General features: G+C 33.1%; 1 long non-coding RNA gene across 1 annotated transcript; it reads right to left on the bottom strand.

Annotated features, from left to right (window-relative positions):
- Positions 1–4,418: 4,418 nt before the first annotated feature.
- LOC109213834 lies at positions 4,419–5,475 on the bottom strand. The gene is made up of 3 exons (XR_002066069.1): positions 5,388–5,475; positions 4,885–4,948; positions 4,419–4,632 (listed from the first exon to the last, which is right to left on the bottom strand). It is a non-coding gene; the product is annotated as an uncharacterized LOC109213834 (long non-coding RNA).
- Positions 5,476–11,155: the final 5,680 nt, after the last annotated feature.

Here is an 11,155-nt window from a genome sequence, read left to right as displayed (position 1 = left end):
TAAAATTCATGGGATGATAACTCGCTCTATGACGGGTTCTTTGAAGCCAAAAGTATTACTTTCTTTATTTGCTGTGTCCTCCTATATTTTACGTGAGCCATCTTGTTACTCTGAAGCTGCAAAAGATCCATCTTGGAAAGATGCCACGAGCACTGAATATAACAATCTCATTTTGAATAAGACTTGGACATTAGTTCTTCCTTCTCCTCATTACAATTTAATTGGAAATAAATCGGCATTCATGATCAAAAGAAAAGCTGATGCACAGATTGAGCTCTACAAGGCTCGTTTAGTCGCCCAAGGTTTCTCCCAACAACCTGGAATTGATTATGATCAAACGTTTGCTCCAGTTTTCAAACATTGTACTATATGCTTGGTTCTTTGTCTTGCACTCTCTCAGAATTGGACTATGCGCCTACTAGACATCTGTAATGCCTTTTTACATGGAAATTTGGCAGAAACAGTTTATACGCGCCAACCTCGAGGCTTCATCCATCCAGATTTTCTTGATTATGTTTGCAAGATTAATAAGTCATTATATGGGTTAAAACAATCTTCTCGCGCTTTGGAAAGCTGACTTGGATCCTATGTGACAAAAATATTGCGGGGTCAGGTGCCACATTGGCCATCCCTTAGGGTTAGGAGAAGTTCCACTTACTTTGTTAATGGTAGGGTTGGTTTTGAATGTAAAGTGAAACGGAGGACAAACGTATACTATTTACAATAGTACATGGGCATAATGTCCTTTTTCCCTTCTTTTTATGGGTTAAAATTACTCCTAATTCTGATGGATTAATATTATCCCAAAAAAAGTATTTCAGATTTGTTGATAGACATAATTAATCCGAATCAAAGCCAGTGACTACTCCTTTACATAGTAAGCAAAATTGGCACACTCTTGATTCTCCTCTTTTGAAAGATCCAACTAAATATCGAAAAATGGTTGGAGGATTACAATATTTGGCTTTCACACGACCCAATATCTAGTTTGCTGTGGACTTAGCATCACAGTTTCTTCGTCAACCTCGCCAAGCTCATCTACATAATGTTAAGCAAATTTTTCACTACATTCGAGGTACTGTTGACTTTGGCCTACAACTCTACTGTGATTTATCTCCTAATCTTCTTGTTTATTCTGATGCTGATTGGGCGGGATGTCATTCTAGTCGGCAGTCAACCTCTGGTTATTGTATTTTTTGGAAAAAATATTATTTCTTGATCCGCTAAAAAGCAGCCCACAGTAGCACATTCAAGTACTGAAACAGAGGATCGTGCCTTGGCGTCTGCTGCAACTGAAGTCACATGGATTCAACAGTTATCGCGTGACTTACACATTTTCTTAAAATAGCATATTCGAGCTTACTGTGATAACACTGGGGCATTGTATCTTGCTCAAAATCTAGTGTTGCATTCTCGAACGAAGCATGTTTCAATAGATTATCATTTTGTTCGTAAGAAAGTTGCCTCGGGAAATATTCTAGTTCATCATGTCTCATCGTCCCAACAACTTGTAGATATATTTACGAAGTCATTACCTTCAACCAGATTCACTAATTTGGTTAGCAATCTGAACGTTCGTTCCTCCCGCTCAAATTGAGGGGTTGAGTTAGGGAATATTCTATATTTATTTAGAAGATTAGCATTTATATACATAATAATTAGAATTTACTAAAATTATCTTTGATTGATTGTATTGTCATATTTGTATCTTTGTATTTATTGCATTTCCATTCTTTGTATTGTTACATTATAGTGAATGTAATATGAATACATGAAACCCACTTAGTTGGGTCATTCCACCAAAACCTTTCAATTCTGAATATAGATTTAATCAAGTAGCAAACAAGCCTTAGCCTTATCATACAGTTTGGACACAGAACTACAACTACAAGCAACAATTATAACAAGTAAATCAAGGAAGAATATATCTTACAAAGGCTGACGGATATTGACCTCAACAAAACTTGCATACTTGTTTTGAATATCCTCTTGAATTTGTTTGGTGGAATTCCCAACATATTCTGCACACCACCTAATATCAATTAGATCAAGAGTGGTTATACTTGCAAAATCTTGAGGGATTAAATCCAAATACCAGCAATGTTCAAGAAATAACCGTTCAAGGCACGGAAAGTGATCACAACTGGCTCTCTAATACCGAACCTTCAAACATTCCAGTAGCAAAAACTTCAAACTAGGAAAACCTCCCTTAACTACCTTCCACTCGGCGCCTATGCAGGCACTAGTTCGCAGTTTAAGGGCCTCGAGTTTGGGCAATTTACCAACAATCCTCAAATCCTTCCACCGCAAACAAGTCCCGTTAAAAGCCAATTTCTTGAGGTTCTGCGGAAAAGCAATTGGAGGAGGAAGGATTGAATAATGAAAAGTTTCTGTAGGAGGAAGGGCCTGAGATGGTCTCTCCAGCAAAATTGCTCGTCGGTTTTGCCTCGTGAAGCTCAGAAGGCCCGAAGGTGTAATGCTTTCTAGAAAGCAAACATAACATTGATTAGTAAGACAAAAATCTAATTCCTCAAGATTATCTAAGTAGCAAAAATTATAGAGGTCCTTATGACTATGAAAGTCTTCCCGGGTGCCATATATTTGCAACTTCTTTAAATTGAGAAGCAATGATTGTAGTTAATTAGGTCATTTCTGATGGGTCCACAAAGTTTTAGGTGATTCGGAGCCTGTCGCTACAATTCATGAAGATGACGTGAACGTTCGCACACAAAAAATTAAAAATCATCCTGAGTTCTTGTTTCATGGTCCTAAAATGCCAAAAAATAGGAACATGTATATCGAAGAAATGATTATTCTTCATTAGGTCATTTTTTATGGACCCACAAAATTTAGACGATTTAGAACCCGTCTTCCGAATTCATAAAAATAGCATGGACATTAGCACACGAAAAATTGAAAATCGTCCGAATTCCTTTTTTATTTTTTGTAATTAAAATTATTATTAATCACCAAGAACGGCATTACAAGAATAGCATAGCTATTCCCAGCTAGCTAGATCTCAAAGAGATAATAAAGGCAAGACTATTGTCCATCGGGGTCCTAAACATTTTGTGTTGTCTATCATCTTATCAGCAGTAAAAAAAATTATGTGCTAAGCACTTCACCACTCCAGCTGCTTTAATTTAACACATGCAGGCTATCCCCTTGTAAAGCTTTCATGGTCTCTGGTTGTCTCTTCAAAGATTCTCTGTTCCTTTCCTTCCACAGACAGTGGCGGAGCCACTCATTGGCAAGGGGAGTCAAGTGACATCCCTTCGTCGGAAAATTACACCGTATAAATACGTTAAATTCTTAATTTTACGTGTATATATGGTATGTTGACTCCCCTTGATTTCTTCATGTGCTCACTTATTTGTATTTTGACTCTTCTTAGTTAAAATTCTAGCTCCGCCACTGTCCACAGAGCATATGTATACTCAGTATATATCTTCTTAAGGAGTTTTGCTGATGCAATCTTCCCTTTGGGATGTTGATAGATGAACTAGAGGTGTTTATTCCATGTACAAATCACTATATTCTGTAATTGTGCCCATTGAGTCAGTCTGCTCCATATGTTTTTAGCATAACCACATTCAGTTCGGGAGCGGCTCGGCTCCGTTACTAGTTGCTCCAGTATATATCAATATAGTCTTAGATCAAGTGACACGTGTGCTCTTTAAAGTTGAAAGGCCAGGATTTATTTCAGATCAGTTTTTTAATTTTTGGTCAAATTTCTATTAATGGTAACAAAAGAACTGGGAATATTGAACCCATCTATCTTTATATCAAGGGCTTTTATCTCCTTCCAAAACCTTTAAACTTACCTCGTTTATAACAAACTAGTTAATTTGTCCGCGCTTCGCGCGGTTTAGTAAACTTCATAAACTAAAAAATTTCAAGTTATACATCTTATTATTTAATACTTCAATTAGATACTTCTAAAAGTTCTAGAGATACTTGGTTTTTGTATAATAATCTATATATATGATATGTTTTCCTAATAAGAAGTATTCTTTGATTAATTTACTCTTATCTTTCTTCAATAAATGTGCAGTCTACTATTATTGTTTACTTCTAAAAATAATTAATATTAAAACCATGTGTATAAGGCTATAAAAAAGGTAATATAAATCAATTCTTAAAGTATATAAGTAAAAGCAAAAAAGAAAAAAGGAAAAAGCGAAACCATGACTCCCAAATCGAAGGAATCAAGCTGTACATGAATCTCTTCTGTGATAATTTTTTTCCATTGATTTTTTTTGGTTTACCTATTTATCTAGTCCTTTCCTTCTATATTTTTTCCCCTTCCTTAGTCCCTACCAGTTCTTTTTCAGAAAAGAATATCAAGTTTTCTTTTTCTCGCTCATTCTCCAACATCCCAATAATAAATGTAAATAACCAAAAGACTCAAAATATAATAATAAAGGAGATGTTTTAAGAAACTCATACCATGATGAAGGTATGTAACATAAGATGCTCGAAAAGTATAGGAAAATGTTTATACATTTTTATCACGCAGAAAAAACAAAAAGAAAGGAATCGGTTTAATGAAGAAAGGTTGTTTTGAGGAAGGACCCTACTTGCCCCATTCAACAAAGTTACATTCATTCATATAGTCGATAGCTCGGCAACCTGCACATTATAGATGTATCATAAAAATTTAAATTTCATAGAGGCGTTATAAAAAATATATGAGAAAATACCGATTTTAGGTTCTAATTAGCATAAAGTCAATAAAAGCTTCTGGCATAAAGTCAATAAATACTTTTAGTCAAATTTAAATGGTTAACTTTCAAATATATTGATCCCTCTTAAGAAATTCCCTCGAAAAAGAATTATGTTCGACATCGAATTATTGAATTAGTCATATGTAAATCACATAACCTCATAGATTGTTGGCTTCAGAAAATCTCCATATAGAGCATAAAAAACATGACGCCTCTCCCATCTGCAAAAGAAAACAAAAACAAAGAAGAATTCTAGACTCATGCAACCATAAATTTGTAATCGAAAAGAAAGTCCAGACATTCCTTTCTAAATAGAGGAAAAAGATACTAACAGAAGAGGTAATTAAGGGGAAAGGTAAAATTGAGAAAGCGGAGATAATTAACATTGCTGGTTGTAGTAATTGAAAATGTCTCAACGTCAATCTAATATTCGAAAGCAAAGAAAAAAAATATTAGCAGAAGAAGTAATTAAGGGGAAAGGTGAAATTGAGAAAGCAAAGATAATTAACATTGTTGGTCTCAATAATTGAAAATGTCTCAAAACCAATCTAATGCTCGAAAGCTTTGGAAGCCTTCAAATACGTGAGCAAGAATGCAGCATATATAGATTCTTTAAAAATGAAACATTTCTTCGTATTGTTTTCCAAAAGCAACAATTACCTATTTTGTAACTGATACTTTATGTGAGGATGTTAAATGGGATAATGGAATCATGAGAAGGAGGTAACTGAAAATTAAATGTAAAAACTGAAAGAGAGAATAAAAAGTGAAAGCGATGAAAGGAAATTAAGGGAAAAATTGGAAAAAATTTGAGAAATTACATAAAAACAAGGGAAAATGCCAAAAAAATGAGATAAAAGAAAAAAAAATTGCATGGCTTCATATGACATATGTATAATTGATCTCTATCTGATTTGTAACTGCATAAGAATATTGAAGTGATATAAACTACCTGACAAGTGGAACTCTTTTCTAGATTTTTAATCAATCAAACTCCCTTACGTTGAATTTAAGTACAAAGGAAAACTGGAGATTTCTTTTAAAGCGAACTGCCAAGGGAATGCAAAAGATTTAACGATTCCCCATAATTCAATCAGAGGTATCTACAGCAATCATTAAACCAATTGAATTCTTACAATCCTACATGGTTCATGAGCTTTTTCATCATCTTACTACTAAATATGAAGAAAACATCAGTATATGGAAAAACCTTGACATCATATCCTAGCAGCAAATTATATCTGATAACAACAGCAAATTTTATCTAAAGCTAAGCAACAAAAGGAAGCAGACCTTAGAAGATGCCCAGTCGCCTTATGTAAAAGCTTAATTGAAATCTCATGCTCCGACTCCACGTTCTTACTCTAAAATCCTAGCAGGAACTAATTTACTTAAAATTTTCATTTAGTGTTATCAAGACCTGTAGGAATGCACAAAAACCTTAGAATTTGGAAAATTAACTTGCACAATATTTCTATTCAAAATTGATTTGAGAAGAAAAAAAATGTGAAGACTTTTTGGACAAAGGAGAAAAAAATGCAATTAAATGAAAGTAAAGATAAACACCAAATCTCTTTTCTCGCATACTCCATCAGAGCATAAAATTAGAAGTGAGATTCAATAACCTGGTAAATGCAATAAAGCGAAAATGAAGAGAGAAGTTCCAACTAACATGGCATAAATCAAAAATAGCATGGGAATAAATCAAATCATAAACCTCTTTTCTTAAGAAAGGGATAACATTGTCAATAAGCAGTAATAACATGGAAAGAATAAATCGTTAATAGGTAGAAGTAGCTAGAGGGAAAGATCACATTGAGATCCAAATTGCTATTACATCCTTACTTATAGAGTCATAGTATATATATATATATATATATATATATATATATATATATATATATATATATATGAAAATATATNCTAAAGAATCTTACCCACTTCCGTAAAAAGCAAAAATCATCAGTAGAAATTTACACAATCATAAATTTTCATTGAAGTTGTTATGATAAAATTTTATGTAACAACTAAAATCATTGTAATGCATAATTACCTTGACTTGGTATTAAATTCACATTAGTGAATATTTGCAAGAATAGGACAACGAAATTTCAAAATCAGGAACAGAGAAAGAGCTAGAGAAAGAAGGAAGAAAAAAGAATAGAATCAGAATAGAAAGAAGAATAGAATCCGTCGAAATTCATCAGTACATGTAGATGTGCGAGTTGGTTAGAATACAAAGAGATGCGAGAAGTTAAAGAGAATGAGTGAACAGTTACGGATGATTTAGTGGACCGTTTCAGAATTTAAGAGACGTGGTAGATTTTGAAGGAAGAGAAAGACCGAAAATGGCTAAAATCTGAGAAAATTGGAAAATAAATTTCCTGGCTTGTGAGGCCTGTCACATAAGCTCTTTGATTGCCCAGCTTTATATATATATATATAGATGGGCATAGACATGACTTACCTTGGACTCATGTATACGGGAGTTGTTGTCAACTTCTCAGTTCGTATAACGAAGAAACTCAGCATATGCATAAAAAGCTACTCCCTCCGTTCCAATTTATGTGAACCTATTTGACTGGGCGCGGAGTTTAAGAAAAAATAAAGACTTTTGGAATTTGTGGTCCTAAACAAGTTAAAAGGGGGCTCAGAGTATTCGTGTGGTTATAAATGCTTCTCATTAAGGGTAAAATTGTAAGTTTAAGCTAAATTATTTTCAAATTTAGAAAGGGATCATTCTTTTTGGAACAGACCAAAAAAGAAATAGATTCACATAAATTAGAACGGAGGGAGTATAAAATACTACCAAAAAATTAAAGAATACTTTATTGGTATAGAAATTGTTATAATCTGAGCGGATAGCATTTCACTTCTCTCTGTTTGAATCTTGAGAGGTTTCAAGATAATGGCACAATGGAACTTTCGAAAGGTTTTATATACGTCGTCCAAATTTGGTAGAGCTCAAAACCTCCACAAATTAAGTCCCACTTTGATCAAACTAATATTATTTTTAATTGTGTTATAAAACAATAAAAGAAGAAGAAGAGTATTGCAGAGAAAAGTAGAGAGCGAATTCTTATTGATTTTAGGATGAATTACAATGGAATAGAACCCTCTATTTATAGGGAGAGGGTGACTTAGCCACCAAGTAATATACCCTAGAATCTCTCTAAATATAGACATTCACCATAAATAAAATTCTATTTATAACACTCCCCCTTGAATGTCTATTCAACAGATAATGTACTTCGTTAAAACCTTAACTAAAATGAAACCCAATGGGAAAAAAATCTAGAAAAGGAAAAAGAGTACACATATCTAATAATACGCCTTTTGGTTGCCTCGTTAAAAACCTTGCAAGGAAAACCCAGTGGGACAAAACCTTGTAAGGAAAAAAGAGTACAACGCTATTAACTCCCCCTGATGAGAGCATCAATTAACATCCTTGAGCATTTGCATTCCAATCTTGTGCACCATCTTCAAAAGATCCTTGGTAGATATTTGATAAACAAATCAGTCATATTAACTTGAATGATTATATTGCACCTTGAAATCATCATTCTTGATAGATATATAATGTCTTCATATAATGTCGTGGAATGGCTTTTCAATATCTCCATAGAGGTATTTTCGCTATCACATTATCATGCTTATAGTTATAGCAAGATACATATGTGCACAAATTGCACTGAGGATGTGGTACTTCAAGATCAAGAATTGTATATGCTTCAAGCAATTTAAATCCTTCATGGATTGTCATATAAATTAAGTCATATAAACCATATAATAGACTTTAGATGCATGTCAAGTTTTCATGTCATGCTAGACATATAAGATATTGAAAACTGATTGCACATACCATTGACTTTATACTTTCAAGTGTTTGAACTACATGTTCAAAACATGTCTTTCATAGGAAACCAAATTCTACTTGAATTTTTTCTCCAGACTTGAGATCCTCATATATATTTAGCGCTATTATAGATGTCGTCGACAAATATTTTATATCGGTTCCAACCTCCTTATTTTTCCTAAAGACATAACATAGAGATCTCTTCATTCATATATTCAGGTACCTGAATCTCTCAGATTTTATGAAGTGTTATGTCATGTGATCTTCCAGATCACTTGCCTCCTTTATTATGATCATTTTGATCATTTGCTCATCTTCTTTATCAAGAAGTTTATTTGAAACCGATTGTCTATACGCTTTAAGCTTACCATAGACTTTGTCCTTCTAGGACTTATATTAATAGGAGTATTTGCAATGAGAATATAGTTACTTTCTTTGGGTCAGCAAATGCGTCTAGCATGCTTTGCAATAAATTGCACATGAATTATCCTTTTATGAACTACAAGTTCATATTATTTTATTCGGGGATCTAGATGTATAAATGATAATTCATTCCATGTAACTTTTTCTCAACTGTTGTATCTTGTCTCCCCCCTCATGTTAGAAAAACTAACTTGTTTCCTCAACTTAAAGAATCCACCTTTGTGCATTATGGTGTTAATCAAAATATACACCGTACATCAATAATAATAAGATGGAATTATTTGGTTCCTGACCCCGAACCACTTGTGAGGGGGAAAAATAATATACTTTCGTATATAACGTATATCAAACTGATATACAAAATTTTATTCTCATAAGCAATTGTTTAGCTATTAAGTGGAGGCACTCAATAAATCATTTTTCTAAATCAATTGTGATGTAAACCAACTTATCAAGATGAACTTCTTGAATAGAAAATCTGGAAATTATGCTCGAAATTAAATTACTGAGCAAGTTACCTCGCAAACACCAGTCAGGTTGCGGGTTAATAATAATCGCACATGTAACCATCTCATAGATGCATCTTATGTGGCATACATGGCAGGTGAATGAGCCCATATTCACCTTTGATATTTCCAACATTCATGGGATTCAATCCCAATTTAGTTGGTCAATTAATTAATGAGAACAAGCAACATTAGAGAATTTGTAAAGAACTTTCTAGTTCTTTAATATTTACCCATGTGAATTCTCTTTTATTTTTGCACATCATACTTAAATTGATATGACTAAACCAGCTATGCCAACTGGATATCAATTAACTCCAAGTTTATTATGATATGAGTTTTTATATCAATAAACTTCTACTTTATTGTGGCATTCTTTTGTTTGTGTGGTATAAACTGGAGAATAAAGAGGGTAGCTTTTCACATACATATTACCCCGCTACAAGTTGTAGTAATTGAAGATATTAAATCTTTCCTTTATTTATATAGTCTCAATATAACCAATCGTTTTTGCGAATACTTTAGAAACTAAGTAAGTTTCTTTGAGACTTACTACAACACAATAAATTGATATGATAATCAATTGTATTCCTCCAAAATGGTAATAATTGGCTCTCTCAGAGCTCTCAATTAATTTTGTACTACCACATATTCATCAACATCCATATGGTGAATATCTCTTTCAAGGAGAAAGTTATACCATTATGGTTATGGTCAAAATTATATGCAAGATATGTTTCTTGCATTAATTTTATTCTTTAATAATCACATTACCAAATTATTTTGGCGTGCAATAGGTACGTGACAAATGACCATTCATGATATAATAATGACATTATTTTCTTATATCATCTCAAACCTTCTTCTAGAGGTGAGCGTGGTACATTCACTACCACTAGCACGTTCATATTCTTACAAGAATGAATATGTATTCATAAATCAGATGTTGTCACATTCACATCATGAATGGACCATAATCATCTATATGTGCTTTACAAAATCTCATGTCAAATCGATCACAGAGTGAAAGATTATTTTGAGAATCCTTATTGTTCTCATTACCACAAATGATGACGATTATAATTTCGTCTATTGCCACGTCCATATCTATTGATACATTCATAGTAATAATTTTATCTTCATTCAGACTTATCACATACTACTATCACATTCTCTTAAGGGAATGAGAATGGAGCAAATTCAATGGGACGGGTTTTCAATTCTTTGCCCACAATCATACGTGAATTTGATCATGACGGGCATAAAAATTTACCACTTCAGGTGGTTATAATTTCTTACAAACTCCATTAGAGTTATAATCAAACGTTGTTGTATTTGCTTGTATTTAAAATCAAAGTATAGAATAAAAGAGAAAAATACGGTAAAATACTTACCTTAAATCCAGAATTTAATCATGAAGGAAGTTCATGGAATAATTGACAGTCATTATGCTCAATCCCAAAGCTTCTACTCAATTGGTTAGAGTCTCGTGCTGATAACGTGTTATAAAACAATAAAAGAAGAAGAAGAGTATTTCAGAGAAAAGTAGAGAGAGAATTCTTATTGATTTTAGGATGAATTACAATGGAATAGAACCCTCTATTTATAGGGAGAGGGTGACTTAGCCACCAAGTAATATACCC

This window comes from Nicotiana attenuata, unplaced genomic scaffold (genome assembly GCF_001879085.1).
Source record: "Nicotiana attenuata strain UT unplaced genomic scaffold, NIATTr2, whole genome shotgun sequence".
In the NCBI taxonomy this organism is placed as follows: Eukaryota; Viridiplantae; Streptophyta; class Magnoliopsida; order Solanales; family Solanaceae; genus Nicotiana; species Nicotiana attenuata.
This window is presented reverse-complemented; position numbering and strand designations above follow the sequence as displayed.